The following is a 10,533-nucleotide window of genomic DNA, read 5'->3' on the forward strand; positions in this document are numbered from 1 at the left end:
TGGCATTAACCCCAGTGACGGGTAGGTTTAGGGACGGGGTTGGGGTAGGTCATATATATTTATATATACAGTAATGTAACGTTAAGTCAACGGCGTTGATAATGCGTGTTGATAGCACGCCAAAAATGGAAATACGAATTGGCGTGTCATACATACGCCATTTCATGAGATCAGTCTGAAAAATGAGAAAAAGGGCCATACAAGTGTCATAACAGTAGTTCATATGACTTTGAGTAAGCTGAGGAATAGACCACAGTTATTATTATTTGAATTAACTACGAATGAATTAAGGTTTGATATCAACGACACCAAATGGGTTTGAATATGCAGAAGTACAAATAAACCTTATGTGACATTATGTGGCCAATGCTCTGATTATATGGAAAAGAGCAGCATGAACATTCTGCTAAACATCTTCTTTTGTGCTCCACGGAACAAATAAAGTCATTTGGGAAACGACACGAGCGAATGTTCATTTGTGGCTGAACCATTCCTTTAATTTATTTTTCTCTTGACTTGCACTAGCTTGCAGCAGAGACAAGAAGCCGGTAATTAATTGAAGGACATCGTTAGTTGGAGAGATTCAGGGGAAAAATATCTCGCACTAATTAACATGTGTCTGTGTTTCAATTAACAATGACCTCAATCTCTCAGAAAGCAGGAAAATAAGGGGAAGCTTGTTCGGAGGAGTGGGCTGCGTTTTTACCATTCTGCCTGCTAGAACACGTGAAACAAATGTATTCTCTCTCTATGAAAGAAGCGTTCTGTTGGAAATTATTCAGAAGAGGCCTGTATAAACTGACTGAACAATTACACAATCCTCGCTAACTCTAACAGTCGTTATCAACGGCAGTAAACCACAAATATCAAATAGCTCTGCGTTCTTTTATCAAACCGACAACGTTCCTTCACTTTTCGTGAGCAGGTCAAAACCGTCGCGTTTTCTGAAAGTCATTTTCAGCTTTTTGATTGCAACCTTGCCAGCTGGCTTTGATACCGATGGGAATTGGAGAGATACGTCTTGTACGTCTTGATCTAAAAATTCTCAGAGCTCTAAATTGCAACACCTCACTTCCAAAGAAATATATCAAAGACGCTCTGAAAAAGTTGGAAGCACAACATTGACAGTGGGCGAGAAAGGGGGGGGGTGGTGTTGTGACATTGATGGGAGAAAACTTCGACTGAAGCATATGAGTGTCAAACTGCATGCACAACGGAGAACCTTTTAAGTTTAGATACAGTCTCTAGACAAAAGCAACAACCTTGACAATGTACGTTGACAAAAGAGTGAGATATGGTATGGGTTTGAAATTAATGTCCATTATATTTTCATTATTGTCAACCCTTTTTTTTTTCCTGAAACCATTCCAGCTAACAGGGAACAGTGAACTTTAGCTACCGTTCTCTCAAAGTTCTTCAAGTAACGTTAATAGAAAGTTCGTTCAAAGTTATGTGGTCTTTAATAATGTTCTCAAAACATTATTTAAACGATTAATCGATTAATCACGATTAATCGCATCTAACATAAATGTTTGTAAATATATATTTTTACAGTATATATATATATATATATATATATATATATACACACACACACACACACACTGTATATATACATATACAGTGCATAATATATATTTACAAAGTTTTATATTAGATACGATTAATCGCGATTAATCGATTTAACAGCACTACATTGTTCTTGGAACGTTTTTTTTTTCTGAAATGTTTTAATGGACCTTGTTCTCTAACTTTTTTTTTAAACGTCACTAACGTTCAGACAACATTCAAAAGTAACGTTCTCATAATGTTTGCAAAATTATAAAATGGACTGTTCCCTTAACATTCGTCTAACGAAGAAAAAGATATTCAAAACAAAACAAACTGGAGGTTTTGAACATTTGGGGAACATTCAGAAATAACATTTTCATAACTTAATGGCAACCTTAGTAAAACATTCTTAGAATATATTTGTGTAAGCTAGGATCACGCAATCTTTAGTTGTACATAAAGAATTGGAAGGCTAACAGGCTTAAAATGACACCACACAGGAAAAAATGGTGTAGGATTTACTTTTAGAAATTGGTGGTAAATTTAACAAATAGAGGCAAGTGCAATGATTGAAAAAGTATTTTCTTACTCCAAGAGTTGTCCAAGAGCCAACACCAAGTTGTATGGTGTTTTTAGGGTAATGTGCACGCACTGCCATTTCTCCTCCAAATATGGTGTGTATGGCATCCAAACAGTTCAATTTTGCTCTCATGTGACCACACTATATTCTCCCAGTATTTCACTGGCTTTTCCAAATGTTGTGCAGCAAACCTTAAATGAGCTTCAACATGCTTTTTTTTCAGTAATGGAGTCTTGAGTGGTGAGTGTGCATACAGGCCATGGCGGTGGAGTGCATTACTTACTGTTTTCTTTGAGACAACAGTACCTGCTATCTGCAGGTCTTTTTGAAGCTCTCCACAAGTGATCCTTGGCTCTTGGACAACTCTTCTGATTATTCTTTTCACTCCTCTATCAGAAATCTTGCGAGGAGCACTGGTCGAGGCAAATTTATGGTGAAATTATTGTCTTTCCACTTCCGTATTATGGCCCCAAAAGTGCTCACTGGAACATTCAGAAGCTTAGAATGGCGCCTATAACCAATGCCATCATTATGTTTTGCAACAATTAGGTTGCGAAGGTCTTGAGACAGCTCTTTGCTTTTACCCATCATGAGATGTGTCTTGTGTGACACCTTGGCAATGAGACCTTTTTGTAGGCCATCATTTGGGACTGAACCAGCTGTTATTAATTTCCACTGACAGGGGGCTGGATTGCTTTTTAATTATTGTAAGTTTTCAGCAGTTGTCTTGGCTTTCAATGCCTTTTTACTCCTCCCTTTCTTCATGTGTTCAATGCTTGTTCCCTGTGTCATTTCACATTATTACACATAACTTCATTTCTGAACTTATTTTTGTTTGTTTCTTTGTATGTATGGCTTACTTGGGTTGTTACCAACATCTGGTGAAAATTTCATGTCAATAGCACCTTTGGAAATATATTTACTGAGAAAAATGATGACGTGTTCAATACTTATTTCCCCCGCTGTATATAAAACATTTTGTGTATAAAACACAATTTAAAAAAAAACAATTTTTTTAAATCACAGTGCATGTGCACACAGCAAGATCTAAAATATCAAATAAACCTTTGTATTGTCAAAAATAGATATCAATGGACCAACAAGATGAAAACCGGTATGACAAATCCTGTCTGTCAAAAAGAAAATTCATAGCATTACCTATAAATGTACCAGACAGGAACAATATACTCATGTAAGTTGACAAATTTAGCTGGAGGAAGTGCTATAGTGTGGTGGAATATTGTATCTGATTCAGCTCTAAACACACTGTGACAGCAAGTTTCGTCTCTTTCCGCGAGAGTCAAAAGATCGAATTTGTTTACGATAGACATTAAGCCATTATTACACTATCAATCTGTCAATAAGCTGTTTTTTCTTTACTTGGTTCACTCAAAAATGAATCCTCATTTCGTTCCAAACCTGTATACTGTTATTTTTTTCAGTGAAACACAAAAGGAGAAGGTTTGAAGAATGTTCATGCAGCTCTTTTCCATATTTTCCATAGTGACTGTCATGAATGAATGAATGAATGACTGAATTAATTAACTTACTATGGTTAAACCGATAGATAGATAGATAGATAGATAGATAGATAGATAGATAGATAGATAGATAGATAGATAGATAGATAGATAGATAGATAGATAGATAGATAGATAGATAGATAGATAGATAGATAGATAGATAGATAGATAGATAGATATGGATGCACCAAAATTCTGACTGATACTGATCATGAAGTCTGAAGTTAGTCAATCTTTGTATGTCATGGCCGATAATCGATAAATGGCTGATATAAAATGTAATGTTATTTTCTCTAAAAATATATTGCATAATGCAAATAAGATATATAAATAAACCATAATATAAATAGAAATATTATTTTAATAATACGACATAAGTGCTCGATAAAAATGATTGATGTTTTAAAATTAGGCGGAAATAGGCCGAAATACAATAAAATATCAAATATTGACCAATATATAGGCAATATAGGCTGAAAGAAATACATTAAAAACATCTCTTATATTGGTCGATAACTGATGTTGATGTATTTTTGGTTGAAAAAAAATCTGTGGAACATAAAAATAGACATTTTGCAACTCTTATCTGTGATCTATACAGCGTAGTAGTGACTGCGTCTTTTCGAGCTCCCAAAAATATTGATTAATTTCCCACAAATCATCATGGAGGAAACTGTTTCTGTTTCCAATGCTACTTGAAGTTTTTATTAGAGTAACCCAAAGATCTTTAATTTCTCTCTGATTTTCAAATCGATGACTATTTCTCTAAATTAGCAATTTTACCAAACCAAATGCTTTACTTCTCTTTTACGTCACTCCTTTGTTGAATCATTTAATTTAGTCATAGCTGACTATAAAATAAATGACTTTATTGTAGTTTCTTTAAGTCATAATCATATGGGTTTTGTAGCGACACAAGGCTGAGCAAATAATGGCAAAACTCTGTGCCTTCAACTAAAAGTCCCAGGCGTAATAGTTTTAACAGTCAGAAGTCACATTGCAGGGCAAGAGTCAGGTTTGTTGACGCCAATGTACTTGCACTAGCAGTCGATATCTTCTCACAATCTTTTTTTTAAACAAAGAATCCACGTATGATCAACCGCCCGAGGACCTCGTGACGCGTCACGCGCTGAACCATCTCAAACCCACTGGAAACAAATAAACAGTAAAAACATGGAAGAATTTGCATGAATCACATGCATGTCACGCTGATAAACTTAGCATCCTCATGCAGAGCCTGTGCTCTTATCTTAAATGCTGGATTCCTCACAGACGCCTGCAGTGTTTTTAGGGGGTTGGGGAAGCGGGGTTGTTTTGTGGGGCTAAAAATAGTGTCGTAGATCAGAATGTTGAGGAGAATAAGGCCTCGTGCAGATTAAACTGCAGTTAATCGCCTGTCTGCCATGCCAAATTGAAGCGGGACCGTAATGCCATTGTGCGTTAGATGCCTCGTACATTGTGAACTTCAATGAGGAGGTCTCAGAAATCTCTTTTTTTTTTTTTAGAAGGATGTTTACACTTCACCCTCTTTTTTTTTCTCCTTCTTAAGTCATTCATCACTTTTTTGCCTCCTCTCATTTCCTCAACCAGAGAAGCAATTTGTTTTCCTATAAACTCGCTTTGAGGGAATATCAGTTTGAGGGGTATTGAGTTGACAAGGGACTTAATCAAAGAGCCAAAACTAATGTGCTTTGGTGCAGATTTGTCAAAAATTTAATGGCAACAATTACGTCACCCCCACTTATTTTGTAACAGACATTTCAAAGTTCGTACACTCTTAAAAAAAATGGGGTTTTCGCAGCGATGCCATAGAAGAACCATTTATTGGTTCCCCAACGAACCTTGATACCCCTTTTCCACCAAGGCAGTGCTGGTGCCGGTTCGGAACCAGTTCTTTGTGTTTCGACAGCCAAAGAACCAGTTCTCGGCCAGGAAAATTGGTTCCAAAGCGGCACCAACTCTTTGTTGGACTAGAACTGTTCTTTTACCACGTCATGCTTACATCGGGGGCTGGGGGCGGGGTTATTGTCGAACTTCTTCTGGAACATAACCTCCGTCTATAGTAATCCAGACGAGCAGCACAAATGTGTTCTAAACATCTTCTTTTGACCCCAATATAGGATCGCAATGCCAGGAGCAACATTTGCAGAAAGACGATGTAGTCCGCCATTGTAATTGTTATGCTTGAAGTTGGCGCAAGCGTTTCTGGGAAAGTTAAGACGTATGGCAACATACACAGTCGTTCGCTGGGCTCTCTAGTCAGTGGAAAAACAAACAGGTTCTGAGAAGGTTCGCAAGTTGAACCAACTTTGAACCAGCACCAGTTCTGAACCAGTTCTTTTTTTGGTGGAAAAGGGGTATCAGTCAACAGTTCTTAAAAAGAACCATGTTTTTTCTAATGTGAAGAACATTATAATAATCTAAAGAACCTTCCACTACAAAGAACCGTTTGTGCAATTGAAGGGCTCCATGGATGTTAAAGGTTCTTCATGGAACCATCAATGCCAATAAAGAGCCAAAAACTGGTGCAGAAACAATTTTCAGTCATAAATTGCTAGTAAATTTCATAAACAATTACAACACTGTGAAATTCTGAAGTAGATAGATAGATAGATAGATAGATAGATAGATAGATAGATAGATAGATAGATAGATAGATAGATAGATAGAGGGTAATGTTCTTCATAAGGACAGAGCTACGAACATGTCTCAGTACACCCTATTGAAATCCAAAGTTAACTTCAAAGCTAGTTTGTACAGAGGGGCAAAAGAACGGCAACAAAGATCTCTATTCAGAGATTCAGAGAACAGGAATTAGCTGCTCACATGCCAAACAGTTTAGCAGCAAAAATGCCATGAACACAATGAGGTTTTTTATTCTACATAAGTTCAGCTGGTGCAGTTAAGCTTTTACTTAATTTCTAGATGATGGAGAACAATTAAAATAACTAATCAACTCTATTATTCTACAAGTGCCTTAATATTTAGAAATACATTATATAATGTGGATGGACAGACAGATAGAAGGAACAATAGAACTATTGGATGGATGGATGGATGGATGGATGGATGGATGGATGGATAGATAGAGACAGATTGATAGATAGATAGATAGATAGAGACAGATTGATAGATAGATAGATAGATAGATAGATAGATAGATAGATAGATAGATAGATAGATAGATAGATAGATAGATAGATAGATAGATAGATAGATAGAGACAGATTGATTGATAGATTTATTCAAACAGTGAACAAAAACTCAATTCTGATTTTGACAATGACGGTACAAAAACTAATTTGAATCCAAACAAAGATTCAATCTAGGCCTATTGGAAAACAGCAGCATTTTGTGGACCAAACATACAATATATTCTCTACACGGTTTCAATAACTTAGCAATAATGCTAAGTCATTCAATCACTCGCGCTGATATGTTTATGATAGTATAAGAGCTCTAGTTGTTCTTACAGTATACTATAACCGTGAATGACAGAAGAATAAAGACTGTATTATGTACACACAAAATAAATTAAATCAATAGTTTGGTTCATCTTTAGATTGAGGGGAAAAACAAAAAGGTTTGACTCTGTACGCAAATTTGTTGCAAGTCTAAATTAGAGGATTGCTGCATTTCCTGGAGCACAACCAGTCGATACACTCCTAGATAAGTTCAATTACAAAGATGCTCAGTCATTCAGTCACTGACCCAAGCTAATTAGTATTTGCACTAATTGCGAGGGTTCGGCTCCTGGTCAACCTAATCAATTACAGCATCTAAAATCAAATCAGATGTCCAGAAGGAGTGATCACCCAGACCCTGGCATCCGGACACCATTAGCCTAGTATCTCCAACACTTCATTCAAACCACACACGTTTATAAAGGCTCCAGTAGAACCAAAGCCTGGTGCCACATATTAAGATACAAATAACTTTTTAGCCCTGTATTAAATCATGACGGAACCAATATGATGATCTAAACAAGTCCAAAACCAAAACGTTGCTTGATACCAACCAATAAAGAACCTTTATAAATAATGAAGAACCTTTATTTTAAGCGTAGAGGAGATTTGAATTAGCTCTTCTTAACCAGATTAACTAACCTAATCTAAATTCACAAGTCAACTCGGGTCCCCTAATCTTCTACACAATATACCAGACGCAATATATCGCTCGCTATGCTTTTGAATGTTATGTTCAGAAAGCTGCGAGTTCAAATTATTCCATAGAACGTTCATAAAGCTGTAAACTTCACCGTTCCAATCGGTTAGTTGTTCAACTTGTATTACTAGTGCTGCTGAAACAAACGCGCTCCGCTATTATTGCCATAACAACAGCAGCGGTTTCCTACGGGATAACAGCGCGAGTCCGAACCATCTCTCACTTCTGTCCGGATCAGATTTACATCGGGATGCATTTACCGAGAGCTATAGACACCATATGGATACATAAAAAGATGTCTGACATAATGATTCCGTCTTACCTGGTAATAATGAAGTTGAATGCGCTGGGAACACGACGCGAATTCAGATGATAACACTATATATTCCCCGCTGATGTCCACATTGTCAGTGCCAGGCGCTTACTGTATGAGTGAAAACCCCGATGTCAGAGAGAGAGAGAGAGAGAGAGAGAGAGAGAGAGAGAGGGGAGAGAAAGAGAGAGAGCGAGGGAGAGAGAGAGGGAGGGCTAAATGAGATAGGACCATCCTATCCAATTACAAAAAGACAAATGAGGGTTAAAAGGAACAACAATGCACAACCATATGCCGAGGGCAAAACTCACTGCGTTGGTTTCGTCTTTTCAACCAACTGTTATTTCATAAGAAATTAGTCTAACATTTTCTCGAAATAGTAGCATGACATGACTATCATTCGCGCAAGTGCTCACGTTAGGCTATTATGAAGTCATCTAACAGTGCCTGAATGAAACCTATTCTATTCCATAGAGCCTGACTGAAAAATCTTCGATTCCGCAGAGCCTGACTGGAAAATCTTCGATTCGACAGCGCCTGACTGGAAAATATTCGATTCGACAGAGCCTGACTGGAAAATATAAGGTTCCACACCGCCTGACTGAAAAATATTCTATTCCACAGAGCCTGACTGAAAAATATTCGATTCGACAGTGCCTGACTAGAAAATATTCGATTCAACAGCGCCTGACTGGAAAATATTAGGTTCCACAGCGCCTGACTGAAAAATATTCTATTCTGCATAGCCTGACTGAAAAATATTCTATTCCGCAGAGCCTGACTGAACAATATTCTATTCGACAGTGCCTGACTAGAAAATATTCGATTCGACAGCGCCTGACTGGAAAATATTAGGTTCCACAGCGCCTGACTGAAAAATATTCTATTCCGCAGAGCCTGACTGAAAAATATTTCTATTCGACAGTGCCTGACTAGAAAATATTCGATTCAACAGCGCCTGACTGAAAAATATTCTATTCTGCAGAGCCTGACTGAAAAATATTTGATTCGACAGCGCCTGACTGGAAAATATTCGATTTCGCAGAGCCTGACTAGAAAATATTCACTTGGATTCTTCAGGAGGATTCAATTTAATTCGACATGGGTGAAACAAAAAAAAGATTTGACAGTAATTCACTGTAAACAAAACATTCGCTTCCATTCAAAAAATGTAATCCATACGAATTCTATTAGACAGTTCAAACTGCACTTGCTACAGTGATGGGCTGAAGGAAAAACAAAAATTATTATTTTTTTATTCTGATTCTGCACAAGCATTTGATTTGACAGTCAACAGATGAAGAAAAAAAATAAAAATCAAAGGCCCTGCATCATAAATCAGAAAATATCACAAAAACAGAAAAATGGGTATTTCTTGTTGTGGTCAGTTGCATGTATAGATGCATTTACTTTGTAAACCAGACATGACCTCAAAATAGTGTTTCAAGTGCACTGAAAAATATTGAATCTTCAGAACGTGCTTATTTGAATGTAGGCTATATTAACCACTATTTTATAATGTAATTAAGCATTATACAGTGCTGCTATATAGATGTTTATATTTTATTTAAATTAAGGACATAAGATAGTTAACTTTAGCTTTATGGTGAAACTATCATAATGAAAGTCTCATCTCATTTTGTGATCAAGTTGATCCACTTTACAGCTCATTTGCTTGCAGAATAGTCCTGATTTTACAGGCATTATAAAATCCATTTGCACAATGAAATCCATTCAGCTCCCGTGGACAGACTCGTCAGTCTTCAGCTGCTTACCACCCAGACTGAAGACACTGCATTATGCATTATATTGATCAACAATAAATAGATGAATGAATAAATTCATGATAAACAGGGCAAACTGGCATGTCCTAAGAAATACTGCCATCTAGTGACAATACGTCGTCTGTATATCAACACTGAAATGTATTATTAGTATTATTACCATGAACTGCACAGGCACTGTAGGCTATGGTAAATTAATTTTCAAAGGATTTAATTAAACTTAATCTTAGTCTTTGGTGTAGTGCAAATAAATTGACCAGGTCAAACAACGATTTACTGAAGATAAATCGAGTGAGACTTTTTGTCAATTATTTTATTCAATTAAATGCAAATTACTTCTTATATTCAAGTCCTAACTCAAAACACATTAATAGCAGATTAAATCAATTAGATGTACTTGTAATTTTGAACTCGCTTTGGTCATGTCACGTAACTCCTCTTTGGTGATTCTGGACAGACAGTCTCTCGCCATCTTTTGGCGTTACTGGCAGTCTTTCTCCGTCCCTGGATGTTTTAATTAATTTTCCTGCTGTAAAAATGATATAAAGTCAGCGGGAGCCTGAAGCTGCCTTTCTCAATATTCGTTGGCCTTGTAACGAGCAGCGGAGGGCCACTCTG

The 10,533-nt window shown here is 36.8% G+C and overlaps 1 protein-coding gene across 5 annotated transcripts in view; it reads right to left on the reverse strand.

Moving 5' to 3' along the window:
* Window positions 1-8,279, reverse strand: part of pcbp4 (poly(rC) binding protein 4) — an 80,160-nt gene extending 71,881 nt beyond the window's left edge. For all 5 annotated transcript variants that reach the window (XM_084415934.1, XM_084415932.1, XM_084415933.1 and 2 more), the window contains exon 1: window positions 8,141-8,279. The gene's annotated coding sequence lies outside the window, so the exon portion shown is untranslated. The remainder of the gene's footprint in view (window positions 1-8,140) is intronic.
* Between the last annotated feature and the right edge of the window lie 2,254 nt (window positions 8,280-10,533).

Source organism: Rutilus rutilus (genome assembly GCF_951802725.1).
Source record: "Rutilus rutilus genome assembly, chromosome: 8".
NCBI classification, from domain to species: Eukaryota; Metazoa; Chordata; class Actinopteri; order Cypriniformes; family Leuciscidae; genus Rutilus; species Rutilus rutilus.